The sequence below is a fragment of the Marmota monax genome, unplaced genomic scaffold (genome assembly GCF_021218885.2).
Source record: "Marmota monax isolate L192 unplaced genomic scaffold, Marmota_monax_Labrador192_F-V1.1 WCK01_AAM20220418_F8-fsc00240, whole genome shotgun sequence".
Lineage (NCBI taxonomy): Eukaryota > Metazoa > Chordata > Mammalia > Rodentia > Sciuridae > Marmota > Marmota monax.
The window spans coordinates 1827952-1853548 of NW_026693696.1; positions in this window are offsets into that span (position 1 = coordinate 1827952).

Consider the following 25597-nt stretch of genomic DNA (forward strand, 5'->3'; position numbering starts at 1 on the left):
AAATAAGGAGTGGCAATGTACTAATACACAAAATTCACAGAGATTGTCATGTTCTTGGTCATCCCAAAGCAGTTGGCTTAATAGAATTGTTGGATAGTATTAAAGATTCAATTACAGTGCCAATCACATGACAACATCATGCTGCATTGGGGCAGGGTCAGGTAATATGAAATATATGCTCTAAATCAGCATTCAGCACAGGGTATTGTTTTACCCCTTGCTGATTTCATGGGTCTGGAAATCAACAGATATGAATAGAAATGATTACATGGAGATCCAATAGCAAAATTTGCTTCCTGTACCCATGGCTTTAGGCTCTAGGGCATGATAGCTCTTAATTCCACAGGGAGGAATACTTCCATCTGAGGGCACAATAAAAGATGAGACTGCCACAGTCACATAGGGTTTTTGACATAATTGAGTAGACAGGTAAAAGGGGATGATCCTGATTCTGGGTGATTTATCTTTAGTATAAAATGGAAATGTGTTGTTATTCCACAATGGGCATAAGGAAAGGAAACATTTTTTTCTTGAAATGAAGGCAAGCATGATTACCCTCCTATAAGTTATTTCAATGTCAAAACAGATGACACAACCAGCTTAATTATGAACATGAATCAAATACTGAAGGAATCCCAACAAACTGAAAATTCCCAGAAGATGAAGGACTTTCACAAATTTCATATAAAAAGGAGAGCTAGGGGTAGCTGGGGGTAAAAACAAAAACAAAAACAAAAAAAACCTTGCACAAATTCTAAAAGGAATTTGTATGCTTTTATGAGGAAAATGAAGATTAGTCTATATTTTTGGTTGTGTGTGAGATATTTGTATTATGATCGATGAAATCATGACATTGTTACAGTCTTTGGGGGGAGATTATGTATTAATAAATACAGTTACCAAATTCTCAAATAGTGGAATGTAGTGTTCTGGCTTTATGTCCATTTGAAAGGCTGGGCTACATTTCCTGGAATTCTCTTCCATTAAAGTTTCTGATTAGAGTGAACCACAATAGAAATTTCTTGTGCAATTTTGAGTACAGAAGTGAACAAAAAAAAAAAAAAAAAAAGATTTTTGCAGCACCCATTTATGTTGTCATTTACCTACTGGCTCAGCTCATTTGCTTTAATTAATGGCCATACCTGCCACTTTCCACCCTCACTAGAACACTCCTTCAGTTTCTCCAAATCCTGGCCCAGGTGTTTTTGCTTATTTCCATAATGAAATACTCCATACTCTGCAGTATGTGAATGTCAGATAAATCAGAAGCTATAAGGTCTGACATGATTTCTGTTCACATTCAATAATCTAGCTCATGTTTCTGAGTTCCCACTTGTTCTTGCATTCTTCCACTTTTCATGATTATTTTTACTTTCTGACTATCTGCAGTGTGGATTTGAAGGTCGGGCAGCAGATGTTAGGACATGCCATGGCAAAAAAGGACCTGGTAAAACTCAAAAGAAAACACAGGGGAGAAAATGTTGCCTTTGGAGTAGCCAAAGATTTGCAACTCAGTAACAAGATAACCCAATCAAATGAGCAATGGCAAGAAATTTTAACATATAATTAGCAAAGGAGAGAAAGATAGACAAAAAATCCATGTAGGTGAAATATTGTCATCATTCATGAAAAAAAAATACTTTTTTAAGAGAAAGAGAGAGAGAGAGAGAATGTTTTAATATTTAGTTTTTAGTTTTTTTCGGCGGACACAACATCTTTATTTGTATGTGGTGCTGAGGATCGAACCCAGGCTGCACACATGCCAGGTGAGCACACTACCACTTGAGCCACATCCCCAGCCCATGAAAAAAATACATTTAAAAACTATAATAAAATACCACTAAATATTTACCAAAATAGCTAAATGAAAAAGACTGTTAATTCTAAATTTTGCATACATTTTGCTGTCAGACATTCCTGAAAATGTAAAATATTATGGGTAATCTGGGAAATAGTTTTGGGGCACTTTCTTATTAATGAAACATGCATATATTATATGACCCAGGAAATACCTTAATATGTTTATTCAAGAGAATACGTTCTAAGTTCAAAGACCTGTAGGCAATGTTCTAAGTACAAACTCCCATTGTCTTTTGGCCAAGAAAATAATTTTAATTAGTTCTTACTAGTATAGGCCTATTATCCCAGGATCACTGAATTGATGACTTCTTTTTAGTATCTTCTGCTTAAAGCCAATTACAATAAAAGAATGCATTTAATTTTAATATTCCCTGGAAAATCCTGCTATATTAAAAATTTTACTTTTCATGATAATCCTCATTATGAAGAGTTTATTAAAAAAAAACTTCTAATTTGAAATTTATTTTCTTAATACTAATAAAATTATTTATTTCTAAAATTTTTAGTTTACTTATTTATTTTAAAGCCAATTATTAAATTATTAATATATTCGATGGCAGTTATCATTTCTTACGTAAAATACTTACCTTTGAATTTAGTGTTCATTGTTGTTTCTAGATGCATAATATCTATAAAAAAAAACTTTTCAAATTGAAGATAAGCATACACATGTAGATCTAGATAGATTTATGTTAATAGTTTTTTCTAAATACATCATTAAAAGACCATAAGTAGGCAAAAAGGAAGATAAATACACTTGGTTTTTCCCTTTGACACCTATCCATTATATTTTATTGAACTTACTTTAAAGTATATATTAAGGCTCACTCAAAATATGAAATTGATTATTTGATCTGATTTTTCACTTTAAGCATTAAAAATATCACAATACACAGTACTCATATTTAAACATGGGTTCAAATCACTGTAAGTATGTGATTCTAACTTAGAGAATTCTGACATATTTTAAGTTATTATCTGGATATTTAAAATAGACTGTGAGGGAGGAATACACTGACAAAATATTCATTTGCTATATTAAATATAACAGTAAACACACAACTTTTGATTGGAAAAGTCATATATTCCTAAAATTGTACAGAATAATATAAAATGTATTAACATGTCATTTCCTGCTACACTGTGTAATGTAAGAGTGGGGAAGAGTTAATTAATTAGGTTCATTTAGTAAAATCTGTATTTTTAGATTATTTATAGAGCTAAATAGTTAACTTTCAAAGCAAGAGGCTAATTTTGGAGTTGCTGATGTGCTCATGGTTCTATGGTACTGTATCTATGCTTGCACTTGTAACTTGAGATAGCCTGGATGAAGTAACTATGTGTTGGGACCTTTTACCTCTCTTGGGACCGCGGCCATTATTGGGTGTTGGCTGAGGTGGCCTCATGGGTTCTTACAGAGTATTTTCCTATAAGTGACCTGGCTGGATTCCTGTTTGCGGGCTAAAAGCCCCCACGCAGCTTTTTTGACCTTAGCCCCGCCTAATGGTTTAATCTGAAATCTGCCTAGGCCCCTTAGTGATAGTGACATAACTGCTCCTCATTGGTTCTTGCTACTGTCTCTTCTTACTCCCGCCTTCTATTACTATATAATCTTTTCCCTGACACAATAAAGTGGAAATTATTGCACCTTCACGGTTGACTCATCTCCCAACTCAGTGTGATTGCGGGCCAGATCATGATACTTACCCTCTCGCTCAGCCCAGGAGACACTAGCTGGTCTAGTGCACTTCACTAGGAGGGCGGTTCCAATAGCTGGTACCTAGGAGACGGCAGGTTGGTCTCCCACGTACCCTTGTTGCAGGGAGAGATAACTATACTCCTTTTTCTATTATATCATCTCCAACCCCTGGCAGGATTATGAAAATGTAGAAAATTCACTATCATCTATGCAGAAAGGAACAATTACAGAACAAAACAGTCAGGAACAAGGTTGGGAACATGTAAAATGGAACTTTAAGAAGTCATCATTGAGGCCCGCGCCGGAAAGGTAGGCACACCTGCGACCGACCGACAAATATGGCTGGAAGAACAATCCATATCTCAATAATAACCCTAAATGTTAATGGCTTACACTCACCAATTAAGAGACACAGGCTAGTAGAGTGGATCAAAAAAAAAAAAAGATCCAACAATATGCTGCATACAGGAGATGCATTTGATAGGAAAAGACATACATAGACTGAAGGTGAAAGGTTGGGAAAAATCATATCACTCATATGGACTTCGGAAACAAGCAGGAGTGTCCATAATCATATCAAATAAAATAGATTTTAAGCCAAAGTTAATCAAAAGATATAAAGAGGGACACTACATACTATTCAAGGGAACCATACACCAACAAGACATAACAATCATAAATATATATGCCCCAAACAATGGTGCAGCTATGTTCATCAAACAAACTCGTCTCAGTTCCAGAGTCTAATAGACCACCATACAATAATTATTGGAGACTTCAACACACCTCTCTCACCACTGGACAGATCTTCCAAACAAAAGTTGAATAAAGAAACTATAGAACTCAATAATACAATTAATAACCTAGACTTAATAGACATATATAGAATATACCACCCAACATCAAGCAGTTACACTTTTTTCTCAGCAGCACATGGATCCTTCTCAAAAATATATCATATATTATGTCACAGGGCAACTCTTAGACATTATAAAGGAGTAGAGATAATATCATGCATATTATCTGATCATAATGGAATCAAACTGGAAATCAACAATAAAAGAAGGAAGGAAAAATCATGCATCACTTGGAGAATGAACAATAGGTTACTGAATGATCAATGGGTTACAGAAGACATTAAGGAGGAAATTAAAAAATTCTTAGAGATAAATGAAAACACAGACACAACATATTGGAATCTATGGGACACAATGAAAGCAGTTCTAAGAGGAAAATTCATTGCTTGGAGTTCATTCCTTAAAAAAAGGAAAAACCAACAAATAAATGATCTCATACTTCATCTCAAAATCCTAGAAAAAGAAGAGCAAAACAACAGCAAAAGAAGTAGAAGGCAAGAAATAATTAAAATCAGAGCTGAAATTAATGAAATTGAAACAAAAGAAACAATTGAAAAAACTGACAAATCTAAAAGTTGGTTCTTTGAAAAAATAAATAAGATTGACAGACCCTTAGCCATGCTAACGAAAAGAAGAAGAGAGAGAAGTCAAATTACTAGCATACGGGATGAAAGAGGCAATATCACAACAGACACTTCAGAAATACAAAAGATAATTAGAAATTATTTTGAATCCTTATACTCCAATAAAATAGAAGATAGTGAAGGCATCGATAAATTTCTGAAGTCATATGATCTACCCAGATTGAGTCAGGAGGATATAGACAACCTAAACAGACCAATATCAATTGAGGAAATAGAAGAAGCCATCAAAAGACTAGCAACTAAGAAAAGCCCAGGACCGGATGGGTATACAGCAGAGTTTTACAAAACCTTTAAAGAAGACCTAATACCTATACTTTTCATGCTATTCCAGGAAATAGAAAAAGAGGGAGAACTTCCAAATTCATTCTACAAGGCCAACATCACCCTGATTCCTAAACCACACAAAGATACTTCAAAGAAAGAAAACTACAGACCAATATCTCTAATGAATCTAGATGCAAAAATCCTCAATAAAATTCTGGCGAATCGGATACAAAAACATATCAAAAAAATTGTGCACCATGATCAAGTAGGATTCATCCCTGGGATGCAAGGCTGGTTCAATATATGGAAATCAATAAATGTTATCCACCACATCAATAGACTTAAAGATAAGAACCATATGATCATCTCGATAGATGCAGAAAAAGCATTCAACAAAGTACAGCATCCCTTTATGTTCAAAACTCTAGAAAAACTAGGGATAACAGGAACATACCTCAATATTGTAAAAGCTATCTATGCTAAGCCTCAGGCTAGCATCATTCTGAATGGAGAAAAATTGAAGGCATTCCCTCTAAAATCTGGAACAAGACAGGGATGCCCTTTCTCACCACTTCTGTTCAACATAGTTCTCGAAACACTGGCCAGAGCAATTAGACAGACGAAAGAAATTAAAGGCATAAAAATAGGAAAAGAAAAACTTAAATTATCACTATTTGCAATTGACATGATTCTATACCTAGCAGACCCAAAAGGGTCTACAAAGAAACTATTAGAGCTAATAAATGAATTCAGCAAAGTGGCAGGATATAAAATCAACACACATAAATCAAAGGCATTCCTGTATATCAGCGACAAATCCTCTGAAATGGAAATGAGGACAACCACTCCATTCACAATATCCTCAAAAAAAAAAATAAAATACTTGGGAATCAACCTAACAAAAGAGGTGAAAGACTTATACAATGAAAACTACAGAACCCTAAAGAGAGAAATAGAAGAAGATCTTAGAAGATGGAAAAATATACCCTGTTCATGGATAGGCAGAACTAACATCATCAAAATGGCGATATTACCAAAAGTTCTCTATAGGTTTAATGCAATGCCTATTAAAATCCCAACGGCATTTCTTGTAGAAATAGATAAAGCAATCACGAAATTCATATGGAAAAATAAAAGACCCAGAATAGCAAAAACAATGCTAAGCAGGAAGTGTGAATCAGGCGGTATAGCGATACCAGACTTCAAACTATACTACAGAGCAATAGTAACAAAAACAGCATGGTACTGGTACCAAAACAGGCGGGTGGACCAATGGTACAGAATAGAGGACACAGAAACCAATCCACAATATTACAACTATCTTATATTTGATAAAGGGGCTAAAAGCATGCAATGGAGGAAGGATAGCATCTTCAACAAATGGTGCTGGGAAAACTGGAAATTCATATGCAATAAAATGAAACTGAATCCCTTTCTCTCACCATGCACAAAAGTTAACTCAAAATGGATCAAGGAGCTTGATATCAAATCAGAGACACGGTGTCTGATAGAAGAAAAAGTTGGCTACAATCTACATACTGTGGGGTCGGGCTACAAATTCCTCAATAGGACACCCATAGCACAAGAGTTAATAACTAGAATCAACAAATGGGACTTACTCAAACCAAACAGTTTTTTCTCACCAAAAGAATCAATAAGAGAGGTAAACAAGGAGCCTACATCCTGGGAACAAATCTTTACTCCTCACACTTCAGATACAGCCGTAATATCCAGAGTATACAAAGAACTCAAAAAAATAAAGAATAAGAAAGCAAATAACCCAATCAACAAATGAGCCAAGGACCTGAACAGACACTTCTCAGAGGAGGACATACAATCAATCAATAAGTACATGAAAAAATGCTCACCATCTCTAGCAGTCAGAGAAATACAAATCAAAACCACCCTAAGATACCATCTCACTCCAGTAAGATTGGCAGCCATTATGAAGTCAAACAACAACAAGTGGTCGCGAGGATGTGGGGAAAAGGGTACTCTTCTACATTGCTGGTGGGACTGCAAATTGGTGCGGCCAATTTGGAAAGCAGTATGGAGATTTCTTGGAAAGCTGGGAATGGAACCACCATTTGACCCAGCTATTCCCCTTCTTGGTCTATTCCCTAAAGACCTAAAAAGAGCATACTACAGGGACAATGCTACATCCATGTTCATAGCAGCACAATTCACAATAGCAAGACTGTGGAACCAACCTAGGTGCCCTTCAATAGACGAATGGATAAAAAAAATGTGGCATTTATACACAATGGAGTATTACTCTGCATTAAAAAATGACAAAATCATAGAATTTGCAGGGAAATGGATGGCATTAGAGCAGATTATGCTAAGTGAAGCTAGCCAATCCCTAAAAAACAAATGCCAAATGTCTTCTTTGATATAAGGAGAGTAAATAAGAACAGAGTAGGGAAGAAGAGCATGAGAAGAAGATTAACATTAAACAGGGATGAGAGGTGGGAGGGAAAGGGAGAGAGAAGGGAAATTGCATGGAAATGGAAGGAGACCCTCAGGGTTATACAAAATTACATACAAGAGGAAGTGAGGGGAAAGGGAAAAAAAAACAAGGGGAAGAAATGAATTACAGTAGATGGGGTAGAGAGAGAAGAGGGGAGGGGAGGGGAGGGGAGGGGGGATAGTAGAGAATAGGAAAGGCAGCAAATACAACAGACTCTAGTATGGCAATATGTAAATCAGTGGATGTGTAACCGATGTGATTCTGCAATCTGTATACGGGGTAAAAATGGGAGTTCATAACCCACTTGAATCAAAATGTGAAATATGATATATCAAGAACTATGTAATGCTTTGAACAACCAACAATAAAAATTATAAAAAAAATAAGTCATCATTGAGCCTACACATATTTTCTCTACTTCATCTGCACTTTTGCTTAATATACCACTGATGGTATATTACTAACTTTACTTGAAAACTTGCCTATGTCTAATGATTGATCAGTGAGCAGATATAGATTAGGGTTCTTTTTACTTAGTTTTATCCTCTACTTATAATGTAGTGTCTAGTCTATAATTAATATATCAATTTACCCCTTGTTAATTAATTCAGATTATGGATAAGTAAATAAATTCATGGGTGTTTCTTCAGGCCAAATAGAAATCTTATTTATGGAATGATTCTTAAAATGAGTTTCTATGTTATTTCATTATCAAGTTTTTGTTACTTATGGAAATGTTTTTTTTTCTTTACTTCATAGTTAACAACATAAAAATTAACTTTAAAGTAACTAATACAATATGCCACGTAAGACATTAGTTTTAGAAAAATCTAGACACCAGGATTATCTATATGTCTATTTTTTTTCACAATTTTTGTAGAGTTGGAACAAAATTAGAAATATATGCATGCTGAATTTATGTTTGCCTTTGAAAATTTTAACTCTATTTGCAAATTTTATAATAATCAAACTCACTGGGAGTTCAAACAACATACTGTCTTAGTCCTTTTGGTACTGTTTTAACAGAACACTGTAGTCTAGGTTATTTATAAAGAAACAAAATTTATGTCTCACAATCCAGGAGATAAAGAAGTCCAAGATTGAGTTCCCTGTATTTAGTCTGGTGAAAACATTATTGCTTTGTGTTTAATGGCAGAAAGAAGTGCAAGGTAGCCAAATTCTTTCTGAATTGTCTTTTCTAAACGCCGCAATTCCATTCACCAGGGAGAAGCTCTCATAATCTAATAAATGATAACACAACTAAATTTTAAAAGCATTGCATTGGCACAACCTGAATTTTGGAGGGAACTCATTCAAATCATAGAACATACCACAAGGACACATACTTCACGCTGCAATGTGTAAAATGAACAATATAATAACTTGAAAGAAGGTTACATGTTGGAAAATGTGATGACTGTTCAACATTAAAACAAATTACTTAATTTTTAAGTCCAGGCTATCTGGTGTTGTCAGTACAATAAGTGTCTTTTAAAGACATGTACTTGAACTCTTATATTTACATAATAACTTCCTATCTTTTTTCTAAATTACTGCTAACTTCTAAGAAATCAATATTTAAGCAAATTGCTGCCCTATAATAGTTATCTTTTCAATCAAAATAATTTTAGACTATATGAGCTATAGTTGATCACATAACGATAACTCCATTAACACATAAATTCACAATGCTCTCAAGTATAACATAGGCAAATTTGCAAGTAAAAAATAGTAAAGTCTTCAAATTAAAAATGTGACTGACAAAATCTGTTATGTCTCTCAGTCAATGTGTAAGATGTCTTCATATAGATCTTTAGCCCAAATTTGTGTTTTAGCAGATCATCATTATATAAATTAAAAGCTGCCTAATTTGCCTATATATGCAATAACATTGAATTTGCTGACTGCATCTGCTTAAAGTTTGAGACATCTCAAAGATTTCAGATTTTTTAATGAGTATAAGGGGAAAAAATCCCTAACAGCTAATATAAATTTATAAGAGTGGATAAAGCCAAATATACAGGACTCAAAATCCCAAGGTAGCATAATATGGTAAATAAATAAATAAACTCAAAAACTGATATGAATATCGAATAAGTGGTTCGTGGGAGTGAGGAAATCAATCCCTAAAAAACCAAAAATTAGAGTGAGAGTGGTTTTTGGCAGAGACCGCACAACTATGAAGAGACAGGATTAAAATATTCTGTGTTGGAGAATACTGAACAAACAGCAAAAGCAACAACCAAACCCAGAATTCCACATACAGTGACACCATCCTTTAAGGATAAAGGAAACATAAAAACATCTGTATCTTCAGCTTAAATCTCCTGAATTAAGATAGTAGTAGTTCATGTGTTCCAATGAAAGTCCAGTGTGAAGAATTCCACAAAATCATAATTTGACCTAAGAAATCACTTATGGAAGGAAAGAGATACCTAAGATGGAAATCAAGCTGGAAGAGTAGAGGAAGAGAGGTAAGAAAAATAATATAACATATAAATCTTGAGTAAATTGATGGGTGGCATATAAAAAGAGAATGGAGTAGGTTGGACAAAAATATTTTTGTCTATTTGGTTTTTGTGATGTTTGAAAGAATTTATCATGGCTGAATGAAAACTGAGAGAAACACCTTTGTAGATACACTCATTTTTCATATATCTTTAGTATTAATTGGCTTTGAAACAGCATAGCATCATTTAGGAAAGAGTAGATAATTTGAGTAACCTGAGACCAACTATGATTGGTGAAAACTTAAAAGGAGGCTTTTCATCATAGAGGAATTCTACGTAATGATAAAATATTTAACTCATAGAAAGATTTAACAGAGCTTCGCATGCTTAATTAAATAGCCTCAATAAAAATAAAGAAAATGTTAGCAAACTGCACATGGAAACTATAAACCCACAAAGTAGAGTATTATACTAAATCTCCCTCAATTATTGATTGGGAAAACACATAAATCAGTGAAGATACAGAAATTTAACAACCTTGTCCTATGTATTAAGTTATTAAATACTAAAGAATCTGTACAATAAACCACATTTTCTAATTACAATAAGATTATGAAAATAATCTTCCATATATTTAAAAGTAAATTATCAATTCACATACAAACATATAGCTATTTTCTTCTAAATAATATATGAATTGAGGCAGAAAACCAGAGAAAAAATTAAAATTACTGAGATAAATAATTTTTAAAAATACTAATATCAAAACTCACTGGAAACCATGAGTAAGATAAATAGCAAGAAGTTTTATAGCAATACTGAATATTAGAAAAGAATAAATATAAAAACTTAATACGTTTCAATTTAAGAGAGGTGAATATGAAAATGTTGAAAAATCAAAGAAGGTAAGGAAAATACAGAACCTGATGTATCAAATTAGGCCTAATTTAATCCTTTGAAAATAATAAAGTCTACAGCTCTAGCTCAGTGGCAGAGCACTTGCCTAGCAAGTATGAGGCACTGGGTTCAATCCTCAGCACCACATAAAAAAATAAAGAAATCAAAGAGAGGCATACTGTCCATCTAAAACTATATAAAGAATTTAAAAAATAATAATAAAATATTAAAAACTGAGAATATTAAAAGGAAAAAAATATGTCACAACTAAATAATAGCAAAAAATATATCACAACTAAATAGTTGCTCCATATTTTGCAGAAATAAAATTAAAGATAATAAAAAATTAATATATTTGAAAATTTAGATGAAATATCATAGAGAAAAAGTTATATCTTACCTAAATAAATCTGAGATAACTAAAATGATGTAGCATTTTACTACTAAAGATAATCAAACAAGTTTAAAATCAACTCAAAATAAAAGACCAATATGAATATATTATAGGTTCTTTTTTCAAAATTTCAAGAAAAAATTTGTTCCAATTTTATTTTTTCTTCAAAGAGAGAAAGCCAAAATGTTTTTACCTCATTATAATAAACAAATATATGAATTATATGTACATATAATATGCATATCATATATGGAATGTCTGAGATAATATATTACGAAGTAGGGTCCAAATCAGAAATAGAATATCAGTATATCAGTAGAAAATATTACACACACACATATATATGTACATTATATGTGCACACATGCCCGCATATACACGGTCAACTCATAGCTCAAGAAAGAGTATTTGATAAAATTCCGGAGCCCCTCCAAATAAGGTATCTTATTCTGAGGAAATGATACCTAGTCTATATGTGCAAAGGGCATATACACCAGGAAAATATTCAAAGTATTCATTGTAAAAATAAGATAAAATTAATAAATTTAAAATAAATATGTATACAAGTAACTTTAGTGTCATTTTTTTTGTGCATGGTTGATAATTCCAAGAAAAGTGAAGACATAAGTTCATGAACTACGGAAACAATAAAAAATATTTGCAAATGTTATATATATTCTTTAATATTTATTTTTTAGTTGTAGTTGTACATAATACCTTTATTTTATTTATTTCTTTCTATGTGGTGCTGAGGATCAAACCCAGGGTCTCGCACATGCTAGGTGAGCACTCTACTGCTGAGCCACAATCCCAGCCCCTCAAATAATATATTTTTTAAAGAAAATATTTTAAAGTTTATGTAAGGGATTTATTAAAATTATTAAGAGAGTTTAGTGAGAAACTATTCCTTGGATCTGTACTGTCTTAAGTACAATTTTTTCTTCAAAACTTCCAACAATGCAAAAATGTCAATTTAAGCTCACAAGTTCAAATTGATGACTACAGCAAAGAGATACCTAGAAAGAAATTTAATGAAGTGTAATTGACACCTTTAACAATATACTGTAAACCTTAATTGTATGAAGTTAACTGAGACAATTTAACAGAAGCATAGAAAATCAATGACCAAAAAAATAGCCTACCATTTTATTGCTATCTCCCTCAGATTGTTTTAGGATTTGTTATTTAGCCTAAGACAATTATGAAGTAAATTCATTAGCTTTTAAGACATTATATTAACAACTAAAACTTCAAAATAATATGCATCCTTCTTATAAAGACAACTAAAGAAAAATTGTGCTGCCAGATTACAAAATTTTAATAAACCTACAGAAAATAAGTCAGTAATGTATTAATAGGTAGATAATCAATTGACCAATAGGGCATATTAGAAATCGTACAGAATCACACACACACACACACACACATACACACACACACACACCTCTATTTCACATGTATAGAATGTAGAATTACCACATAATAAGCTTTGCAAATCACTGGAGAAAGGAGGACCCTGTTTTCTCATTCTTGTCCCACCCCCACCCCATTTTCAAGACCTTTTTCAACTTACATAGATTTGATAGCTCCTTCACTGTAAAGTCACCAACTTAACTCTTTTGAATATAGATATGTACCTGTTGTTTTGGGACTAATGGACACAGTGAGAAATTATTTACTATTTCATAAGATTTGATAACTTTCATGGCAATTTATAAATATTATTATATATATGTAATATATATTATTAAATATCTCCTTTATCTGAAGTGTTGTCACAGTGAAGAACTTTTCATGAAGTCTCAACATGTTTTCAACTTACATTTTCTTATGTTTTCTCTTGATTAAAAAAAAAATCCAATATTTCAGCTAAGTTCAAGAAACTACAACAGTTGTTTCATGTGCTTACATGTTGAAATGATGCTGTATAAAAAACACTTCCAGGGATCACAAGACAGCCTGTTCAAGCCACTAGCATCATTTGATGGGGAAACAAATGTCTGTATGTTTCCCTGTCCCAAGTTGTCCATGCATCTCATGTGAATTTCATCCCATGTGAATTTCTTCATAAGAATCTCAGGGTGTGACAGGAGGATTAACTAAAATCCCCAGTAATGTATGGATATGATACTTTCCAGTACCATGGTGCTATAAAAAAAAGAAGAAAAAGAAAAAAATGCATGTTCTTTGAAGCTTAGGGGGCATTCTTGCACGCCACTGAAAAAGCCTAAAGAGCTCCTGTGAAGCTCTCGGTGGCCAGAGCAAAGAGAAAATGCTGAAGAAATAGAGCCTGCACTTACAGAATTTGTTCTCAACAAATATTTCAAGTTTTTCTATTATTGAAATAGATCCCACGAAGAATGCATATAAGGTATTCTGAAACAACTGAATGCGGAAATGATTTTGTAAAAGCTAAAATAAGTAGGGTGGGTATATCACTAATACAAGAACATTCACGAAAGGTCAAGTTTGAAAAAGTCAGCTAGATATCAATATTGATAACATAAATCAAAACACTTAGAGACACCTCAAGAAAGAAAAGCCAGCATTTTTATCACATAAGGAACTAATGCTACATAGCATCAGCATTCAAGTAAAGCCTGAGAATTCTCCTTTTACTAGGTGAAAAACCATGTACATGAAGCAGTTTGGGGAGAAATTAAAATGGTAAGTGGAAGATGCAAGTGGATTTATCAAAGAGAATATAGCGTCTGCCTTCCTTATTACTGGAACCTAAATTCTCCAAGGAATAATGCTAAATTGCTAATGTTAATTGAGTGCATACTATATGTCAACCAATCTCCACATATTAAATACTTAATCTTTGCAATAACTCCATAGGCAACATTATTACTATAATTGTAGAATTAAGGAAACTAGGGCACATGGAGGTTGAATTAACTTTCCCATAGTTACTTTAAGCAACTGTTATAGCTGCTTTTCAATTTCAGATATTTTCCAGAGTATGTCCTCTTACCCTCTATTTGAAAGTACATTCAGTTGTAAAACAATCTTTATTTATATTAAGGGACAAGATGCTTTCAGCAACAATCAGTGACTACAATAGCCATTAGAATTTCCAAAGAAACAATCAATAAGCAGGACAGAAGATTCAACTAAGTTTATTGAGTACAATATTGAGAAAAATTGAAAATTGTCTTTGCCTATTAGTATGTAACCTAATCCAAGCATTTTATATGCCCAATATATCAATTCCCTATTAAAATATTTTATCAAAGCCAATGTTAATCTGTGCAACCATATTAAAGTTGAAGTAGAATGTTGTCAATTATACTGAAGTTAAGCTTACAGAGATCTATTTTCCCTAAGAGAGTATGTTATTTGCAACCTAGTGTTTCTTCTTAAGGAGATAAGCCAATTTTGTTTATTAATCCTAAAGGCTGCATCAAGAGGAGAAAGGGGACAGAATCCTTGAAAATATTAAAACTAGATTTGGTTCTTTTCAGAATGCAAGAATCCTTTTAAACTCTGGTAGATTTCTGACAATTCTTATTAATTCAATGACATGCTCATAAGGCTCATGATTAATTAAAATTCAAGAGAATTATGTTATTGCAATTTTGTATTCATTATTTAAAAAAAAGATCATCTGTGAAGATTTCTTCTATGCACCCTAAGTAAGATTTTGAGGATTCCAGTTTTGCTATGGTCACAGTTCCTACAAAGCATGAATTTGCTCACATATGGAAAAGTGAGCAAGAGGATGAGGCATTATAATATTAATTTATTTATCTGACAATGTCAGATAACATTAGAGGACAAAAAAGTCATTTTTAAAAATAGTGTAACAAGCATGTTATAAAGAATACAACCTTCTTTTTGACAGGAGATATCACAAGTATAAAGGAATCAGACAAATGGGTGAATATAGTCAGGAAAAAAAATATGGTTATTTTTTTTGTTGTTGTCTCATCAGCTTGATTTCCTGAGTATTTGCTTTTCTGGAAAACTAGATTGGACCCATAGATCCTCCAATCTCTCAAGCTAAAAGGGTAAATATTTTATTTGCTGAAGTAGTCAGCAAACGGCAATATGTCCATAAGACAGAGGAAAGCAGAAGTGATGTAATTCTACTTAAAAAGTTTCACTTCTGAATTTTAATCAAAAATAAGTATTCCACAAATGTTAGATAGCCCTGGTATTTACCCTAGGATCAGGACAACTGTTTCTGATAACCATCACATAGGTAGAGCTTTTGAGTCAGTGGAGAGTCCTTCAAGGCAGAACAGCAGTGAAAGATGTCTAGACTCTCACTGTGGGAATCACAAAGCACATAAATTATGTTTCATGCCTCACAGCTTGAAATGTTTAAACAATTCAAGAAAAGTGAACTTTACTGTAGTTACAGAAATGAAAACCAAAATGGACAGGCTATTCTTGGATGGATTTTATGTACTACTATATTGATATAACCAGATATATAAGTGCAGACACAGGCAATATTTGTTTTGACTTAAGTTCATCACCTTATTCCTCTGAAGTATTTAAAGTACTCAAAATTGTTTGTGTAATTCTTACAGAAAGTCAAAATAAATAACATTGAGAAGAAATCTTCTGTTGTTCTCTTGTTTATTAAACCTGCCTTGCTCCAAATGGAATTTGAAGAAATATTGTTTTGCTTACTTACTAGTATTTCAAGTTATAAATGATAGGTTAATTGCCCAAGAGTTTATACTAACAGTAAACCAAGAAATGGGTTGGTAAGGATTTTTATCTGTACATGCACCTGTAAATTATTATGTGTAATCCACTTAGAACTGATAAAGCAAAATGGGCACTTTTACAGAGAAAAAATGCAGTTCTATTTTTATTTTAAACATTGATTATAACTTTTTAAATATCACCTGTATATATGAATAAAAAATTTGAGTCAAAAGTATATGAAATATATATTGGCACAGTTTTCAACAGTGTTAAAATGCAGCAAATTTTGAGAACTATAAATACTTTCTGAACAACTATAAAAAGATAAATAAACATTTTACTATGATGGATTTCATGAAAAATTAATCCCTTAAACCTTTCTATTTTTCTAATATCCTATTTTTAAATATATTTTATTTAATTCAATGTTTTTCTCACAAATATAAAACTACTATTTTATCTCTTTAACTTGTTGTAATATACTTACTAACAAGATGAAATTGTAGTTTTTTTCATACTATACTAATGTTAGTGTTTTAACATCTAGTTGGCTTTAAAATTTCAGACACTCAGTTTTTAATTTGTTTGGCCAGGACTTAATATTATTATCTAGAGGAGGCAAATTTGACTAGTGAACTGAATTTGAGACTGACTGATATGACAGAATTATAATTTTAAATTATAAGATGTTGTATCATCTGACCACTAGAATGGAGAAGTAGTAAATGTATTATATCAAAATATAGAATAAATGAAATATATTTTATTCATAGAAGAAGAAACAAATGTAATTCACTTAAGACCAGTTTCTACTCAACTTCACCTGGCAAATGTGTCTTCTCCAGTTTAGAGATATACTTTCTTAAAGATGTAACCTCTCGTTAAATGTCTCTATCTGAGACATATGACCAATATATAATTTTTAAACTTCCTTTTTCTGATACATTTTGCTCTATGTAGGGAAAAAAGCATATTTATATGTTCAGGATTATATATTATTTTGCCTGGGTTACATTCAGATGTTATAATTTTATTTTAGGAAAGCATCCCCACTAACTAGAAAAATAATCACATTTAAACCATAGTTAAAGATGTGTCAATTTTGCAAACACCCTTGCATTCCCATTTTTAAAAGAAATTGCTGTTAAAAAGAGTGACAATCTCTAAATTTCTATTCATACTGTGGATTTTTGCAATATTTGAAGTTTAAAGCCAAATATGATTTTACTGCACACACACACTTGTTCTTTTAAATATGCATGGGATTATTTTTAAATTAATAATACATCTTATTGTTTATTTTGGGGGGCATAGATTGCCTTAATTTGTATTTGGTATTTTAATTGTTAAGATTTAAATTTCTGTAAGATAGCAAGGCAATGAATTAAACCTTTAAGATAAGCAAAATTATGAAAAGTAATCAACACTGTTTCTCCTCAGTTTCTATCAGTGTTGATTACTATTCTTAATTTTTTTTCAGAAACAAAAACTGAAACAAGACGGGGTTTATTGAATCCTTGAGTAAGATATATTAAGCAAACATATAAATAAGCAAACATATAAATAACTGATATTCCATTTATAATTTCTCCACTAAATTTTAATTCTTCTACTCTCTGACATTGGCATAACTCATTCCCTTACCAAGGTAGATTATCTCCTATGTACAATTTTCAGACTTGTTGAGGGGATTAAATCACTTACTAAAGTTCAAAAAGTAAAATTACTATCAGAATCATTACATATTAATTTTAAATAATTCATTTTAATGAAGACTAATTATGGAAAATTAAATTTTAATACTTTAATTTCAAATACTATATTGACTGGGAAGATATAATAGCTTAACTTTGGACTAAAGAAAGAAAGAGGAATTAATTATTTTTATTATACTTCTATGTATACTGTATTGTATTCTGAAGTAGGACTTTAAAAATAATCTTGAAACTTCTTAGACTATGAGCTATACACTAAAAATAATACTAAAAACTGCTCTCATACTTGTCTGGCTTATAATATAAATATAAAATTATTTTTAGCAAAGATTATTCACAACCATGCTGAATGAGCAGTGGTTGCTTAATTCTTAACCATAAAACACCTACTTAATGTTGATGTCATTCCCTTTATTCTTCCTGTTGTATGAAATCATACAACTCTGAGTAGACAACCTCTCCACCATACTCACAGGTTCCTGCTGGACCTCCAACATCAATAATCCTGATAGCTAGGATACTCCCATATTATCTTTCCCATATAGTGTGTTTCCATATTAACTTTGAATACACAAGCCATGACCGCAAAATTTCTAGGTGTCTCCTGGAATCATTAACCTTGCTTTTAGCAATATGTGGATTTCTGCTATCCTTGAGCTTTCCACCACTTCTGCCAATGGATACCTGATTTAGTCAGCTTATGTAAACACAGACTGATTTCCAAAGTAATAAAAGTAAGCAGCACTATCATTATTATTATTACTAATACTACTACTACTAATAATAATAACAATATTTTTTTTTGAGATGAGGTCTTTTTACATTGCCCAGGCTGGCCTTGGATTACTGGATTCAATCTGTCATCCTACCTCAGTATCCTGAGTAGCGGAGACTAACATCATATCCCACTGAACCTGGCTAAGAAGCATGTTCATTTAGAGCAAACATCAAGAGGAGTCCTGAAGAAAAGATCAGAAAATGTCAAACTAGTGGCATTTGGAACATACTGGCTACACCCTGAGATTGAATCAAATCCACCATTGTACAGCTGCACAATTAGGGAAGCAGTGGGAAATAGGTGGATTCCAACTCAGGAGTGAGCAAACAGGTGGAAATCAGAAATAGCTGTTTTTCTTTACTTTTTTAAAATATATAATAAAGTTAGAAAAAGAATAAAAAATTGACTACATCAGCAGAAGGTGAATGGTTGCTTAGTTGAGGAAGGGAAGATCCCTTCTGGAGAGCTAGAAAAAGGAATTATAAAGACTTAAAGAAATGCAGACTGCATTACCAGGGAATGTATGCAGTCTGAACTGAAAATAGATTTAAATACTTCATGGGGAAAAAGGATGGGATAAGAACATACCTCAACTTCCTGAACTTCCCCGCATATTCAGTGAGAGCTGGGAAGTAAACCAACTTCAATGAAACTTGTTTTAGGCTGTATTCATGGGAGATTGGAAACCTCTGTTTTTATTTATTTGTTTACTTTTTTGTTTCCTATATTAATCCAGCTTTTTGTCATTGTGAACAAACTACCTGATGAGAACAACTTAGAGGAGAAAAAGTTCATTTTGATTCAAAGTTTCAAAATTTCAGTCCATGGTCGGCTGGCTCTACCACACTGGACCCAAGATGAGAGAAAATATCACAGCAGAAGACATAGCAGAGAAGATATGCTTATCTCACCACTACCAAAATGCAGACAGACAGGAGAAGTGACCAGGAGGGACATGATAAAATTCCCAAGTGCATGACCCAGTGACCTACTTTGTCCAACCATAACCCAAATGCCTACATTTACCACCCGTCACTGTAGACCTTTAAAATTATTAATCCATCAAATGCATTGACCAGGTTATGGATCTCATAATTTAATCATGTCTCTTCTGGCATTAACACAAGCCATAACATATCTCCAAAGCCCAACAGACACATTTTTAATTCCTTGCCATTTCTTTGGTGCATATACAGACTAAAACACAACCCAGGCTCAGGAGTGAGACTGTTTAGGAACTCTGGACTGTAGGAGGTTGATGGCAGTTCCTTTGGGAATCTGTAGTCGATAACTACATGGGTACACACACACACCTGTCAAAGGCGGTCACAGTTTTATCTATATACATAGAGGGATTACAAGTACTAGGATTTATCACAGAACTTTCAGGGTCACTTCTGCTGCCCTAAAAAATGGCAAGATAAAGTCTCTATTAATGGTCCCTAGAACAAGGAGTTTCCCAGAGGGAACACAAAGCCACTGTTCCAGCCAGGGAAAAATCTGACCATAAGTCTGCTGGCAATCAGGGCAGGCTTTTTAGACCTTTTTGAGAGCTTTTAGGTGCCAAGAAAAGCCACAGAAATGCTGAAGCTGCCAAGATCACATAAGAGGTAGGTAAGTTACTATGAACAGGCACATTGACTTGAGTTCCGAGGAGCTTTTAAAGCTGAAGGCTAGAGGTATGAATAACTAAATATACAGCTCACTAACCAACATTAAGATGGCAAGTATGATCTCTACTTCTGACCTGGAGACTAAAGAGATCATATAATAGATTACTGGACATTACTCTACCTCCAAATATCTAGTCAAATTCAAAGCTGCAAGCCCCTGTAAATACCTCTCTCTGCAAGGAGTAATTTTAGACTCTTTAATGCTAACTTATTTTATTTCATTGGTATTGTCTACTGTGTCAATTTGATAGCTTACCCCATTATTTGACATTGTAGACATTAATTCAATTTTATGTATTTTTATAACATTGTAATGAGTTAATTGGAGTTACTCACCCCATCATCATTCTTTTTTCCTTTTTTATCCCTATTATTTTTTTCTTTTCTTCCCTCCTCCTTCTTCTTTATTGTTTTAGCATGTTAATGCATTTGTTCCATTTATTCATTCTCTTTTATATGCTCTAAAATATATAATTTTTCTCTCCTTGCTTTTCTTCTGTTTTCTTTCTCTCCCTTTTCCCCTTTTTACTGCTTGTTCCTCTTTTATTTTCTTGCCCTATATAATTTAGTACCATTTTCACTGTCTTTAAAGTAATCTTCACTAAGAAAGAATAGTGTTACCTTAAACTAGGTAGAGGGATGTGGGGATAGGAAAGATAGTAGAAGGAAACAGACATTATATCTGTATGTATAAATGTGACTACATGAACAATATGATTTTGCAACATGCACACTCAGAAAAATGAGAAATTATAACCCAGCTATGTATGGTACATTAAAGTGCATAAATGCATTTTATTGTCATATATAACTAAAAGAGATTTAAAAATAAAAAAAATGAATAAAGTTTTCACATAGCCCAATATTATAGCCCAATATTTGAGCTATTATAGGCTATTGCTCCCCTTTTCAACTTCTGGATTGGTTTAGCAGTAGAGTTACCTTTGATCATTATATCACCTCAAAATGATGGTAAGGATTGATAATAGTACTGTGAATACATTGAGTGGGTACCTTTACACTAATATATACACTCATCCTTGACAAAAAAATAAATAAATAAATAGAAAAAAGAAAGAAAGATAGATTGACTAAAAAGCACAAAAGGTATTCATTCCAGCAGACTTACAATTCCCAAATAAGAAACACAAGAAATATGAGAAAACAAGTTAATAAGATGCTTCCAAATATTCATAACTCTCCAATAAAGGAACAGATATATCCCAATACAATATCAGTCAGTGACTTTAATGCACCATTCTTACTAACAGGTCATCCAGACAGAAAATCAACAAAGGCTCTACTGTTCAACAACACTCTTGATCATATAGACTTTACAGAGTTATAAATAATATTTCATTCAATAACTGCTGGATATACTTTATTTTAGACTGAGCATGGTATTTTATTCATAATATATTATATATTCGGCCATGAAAAAAGACTTAGAAAATAAAAAATGGGGAATTCTTGCATCTTATCAGACAATAATTGAGTGAAATTACAAAACAACAGCAAGACAAACCACTGAAACTCTATCATGTCATAGAGATTTTAAAATACATATCTGATTGCTGAGTTTCTCATCAAAGAAATCAGGGGATAAGTTAAAGATCTTACAATAAAATAAAAATTAAAATATAACAAAACCTGTGGAATACAGTAACTGCAATTCTAAGAGGAAAATGATAGTTGTGAGTGCCTACATTAATAAAAAAAAGATCTGAAATATATAACCTAGTTGTATCTCAATGCCTTAAGAAAACAAATCTACAAAACCAATAGAAGAAAAGAAATAATTAAGATCAAGCTAAAATTAATTAAAAAGAGAATTTAAAAATACAATGGGTCAATTAAATGAAGATTAGGTTCTCTAATAGATAAACAAATTGATAAACCCATATCAAAATTAACTAAAGTAAAGAGAATATCCAAGTTAATACAGTTAGAGAAGAAAAAGATATTATAACAGATACCACTGAAATCCAGAAGAACATTATTGAGTATTATGAAAGTCAATGTCTAAATAAATGAGAAAATGTAGAAGAAATTCATACATTTCTAGGCACATATTATTTACCAAAGAATCAAATGTATATAGAAAATTTAAAACGACCAATGTAAAAATCTAAACAAATCACTGCTTAGTAGAATTGCAACAGCATAGAAGAAAAAGAAAAAAAGATATTCCCCAATAAAGAAAAACCCAGGACCATATGGACTCAAAACTGAATTTTACCAGATCTTTAAATTACTAACATGACTGCTTTTAAATTATTCCTATTTCTATTTGATTAGAAAAGAAGGGAATTCTTCCAAAACGATCCTACAAAGCCAGCTTCACACTGATTCCAAAACAGATGAGGGTACTGAAGAATAGAACATTACAGATCAATATTCTTGATAAACATTAATGTAAAAAATCTGTAAATACAATACTTGAAAATCAAATTTAGCAAAACATCAAAGACATCATGCAATATAATCAATTTGTTTTCATCCTAAACATAGAAGGATAGTTCAACATTCTGAAATCAATTAACATAATATATCATATAAATAGAATCAAGAAAAAAAATCACATGAGTATCTTAATGGATATAGAAACAAAAAAACTTTGACAAAATTCAGCACCACTTCATGATAAAAATCTGAAGAAACTACAAATAAAAGAAACTTACGTAGGGACTGGTGTTTTGGCTCAGTGGTAAAGCGCTCACCTAGTGCATGCAAGGTCCTGAGTTCGATCTTCACAATACATAAAAATATATAAATAAAACAAAGGTATTGTGTACAACTACGACTAAAAAATAAATTTTAAAAAGAAGAAACTTATCTAAACATAAAATCTACATATTACAAACTCAAACTGACTTATACAAAATGGAAAAAAAAATGTTTTCTCTAAAATCAGGATCAAAACAGGAATGTCTACTTTTGCCACTCCTATTCAATATAGTACTTGAATTTTTAGCCAGAACAATTGAACAGGTAAATGAAAGAAAAGAGTACAAGTTGGAAAGGAAAGTCAAATATATTATCTCTGTTTGCAGTGGATGTGATCCTTTACTTTGATTATCCTACCAGATGACTTCTAAATATGATTAAAAGCATTCAGCAAAGTAGCAAAGTACAAAACCAACATAAAAGAAATCAAGAGCTTTTATATACAAAAGTAACAAAACCACTGAGAAACAAATCAAAATAACCATTCCACTCACAATAGCTTCAAACCAAGTAAAAGAAAATACTCAAAAATAAATTTAAACAAGGAGGTGAGGACTCTCTACAAGAGAAGTTACAGAACACTGACAAAAGTAATAGAAGACACTAGACAATATAATGAACTTCTGCGTTCATGGACAGGCAGACTCAATATTGTTAGGATGGCCATATTATAATAAGTGGATTACAGACTCACCAATCACAAAAATCCATCATAAAATTAAGATGGAATAAAAATAACAACAACAACAACAACAAAAAACAGAATATCAAAGCAATCCTAAGCAAAATAGAAATACTGGAGATACAGACACCACGTTCAATTTCAAGTTATAATACAGAGTCATAGTAACAAAAACAGCATAGTATAAGAAACACACACACACACCCCAATGGAATATAATAGAAGAAACAGAAACAAAACCATACAAATACAATCATGTGATTCTTGACAAACCAAAAATATAAGTTGGGGAAAAGACAACCTTTTAAGCATATTGTGTTACATGAAATGCATATCTATACATAGAACCATGGAACTAGATTCCTATCTGTCACCCAAATCAAAACTCAACTCAAAATGTGTTATACCTAGAAAGGGGGCCAGAAACTTTGCAATTACTGGAAGAAAATATAGGGGAAACACTCCAACTTATAGGCACAGGAAATAGCTTTCAAAATAGTATTCCTATAGCTCAGGAAATAATACCAAGAATCAATAAATGGGATGGCACCAGTTTTAAAAGACTTCTGAATAGTAAAGGAAACAACAACATTGAAAGTTCTTACCAAATGGGGTAAAATCTATGCTTCCAAGAGAGGATTAATATTCTGAATACATAAATAACATGAAAAACTCAACATCAAAAAAATGATCATCCATTTAATAAGTGGGTAAATAAATTAACTGAAAAGAAAATTATTAAAAGAAGAAACACAATTGACCAGAAATTATATTAAAAAAAAATCAACATATATTTTTCCTCTTAAAAATGCAAATCAAAACTATTGAGGTTCCATTTCATTCCAGTCAGAATGAATGGAAATCATTAACTATACAAACAACAATTAATGCTGATGAGGATTCGAAAGAAAAGGAACCAGTATATAACTTTGGTGTACAACAATATTATAAATAAATATGTATATTATATATGCACCCATAAAAAAGAGGATTCTAGAGAAAAAGAATTGATTAATTCATACATGTTCCTCCTTGCTCATTTTATTCTTAATTTTAGCTATGGACATTATATCTTTCTCTATATTTTTTAAATAGGAGAAGTTTTTACAAGGTAGGCAAACAATATAATGTGACAAACATTATTGCAATTGACATTGACATGATCTCTTCTGGATTTAAGATTTTTCTGTGTCACTGGTAGGAAAAGAGTGGTCCAAGATCTCTGTTTTAGGTAAATTTGTTCTCTTTCCTGACATCTTTTGGGGGAAAAAAATAGGGATCAGGCAGGAAAATTAATGCACAGAAGGACAAATTGGGCTAATATTTCTTATAGAAAAGACATTTAATTTACCTTAATGTGCCTAACTTTGGTGTTGTCTCTCCTTGTCTTTGAGTCAATTATGTTGTAACAACCAAGACCAGAATGTACACTAGGAGACAAATTCAAGATGGCCACTGGACATGCTGTGGTTAGGCTTGCTTCCAGGACACCAAGAGGAGTTCCTGATTATAAATGATCTAGGGTATTTGTTAGGAATAAAATTTTTACTGTTTGAGATCATAATCCAAAGTTATCAGTTTATACATTATTCCACTGCCTAGAATGTCATCTGCTTACCTGGTGACCATAATAGATCACAGAACGAGGACTCAACATTTGGGATCAAAAACACATTCTTTTCATTGCTGAACTGCTAAGCAGGATTCTTTAAAGCATAGGAAAAAAAGCCAGTGCTATTTTTGAAAAATGGGTGATACACTGTGGAGATCAGTGGAAAAACAAATAGAAGACTTTTCTCACTTATATTGGTAGCTATACAAA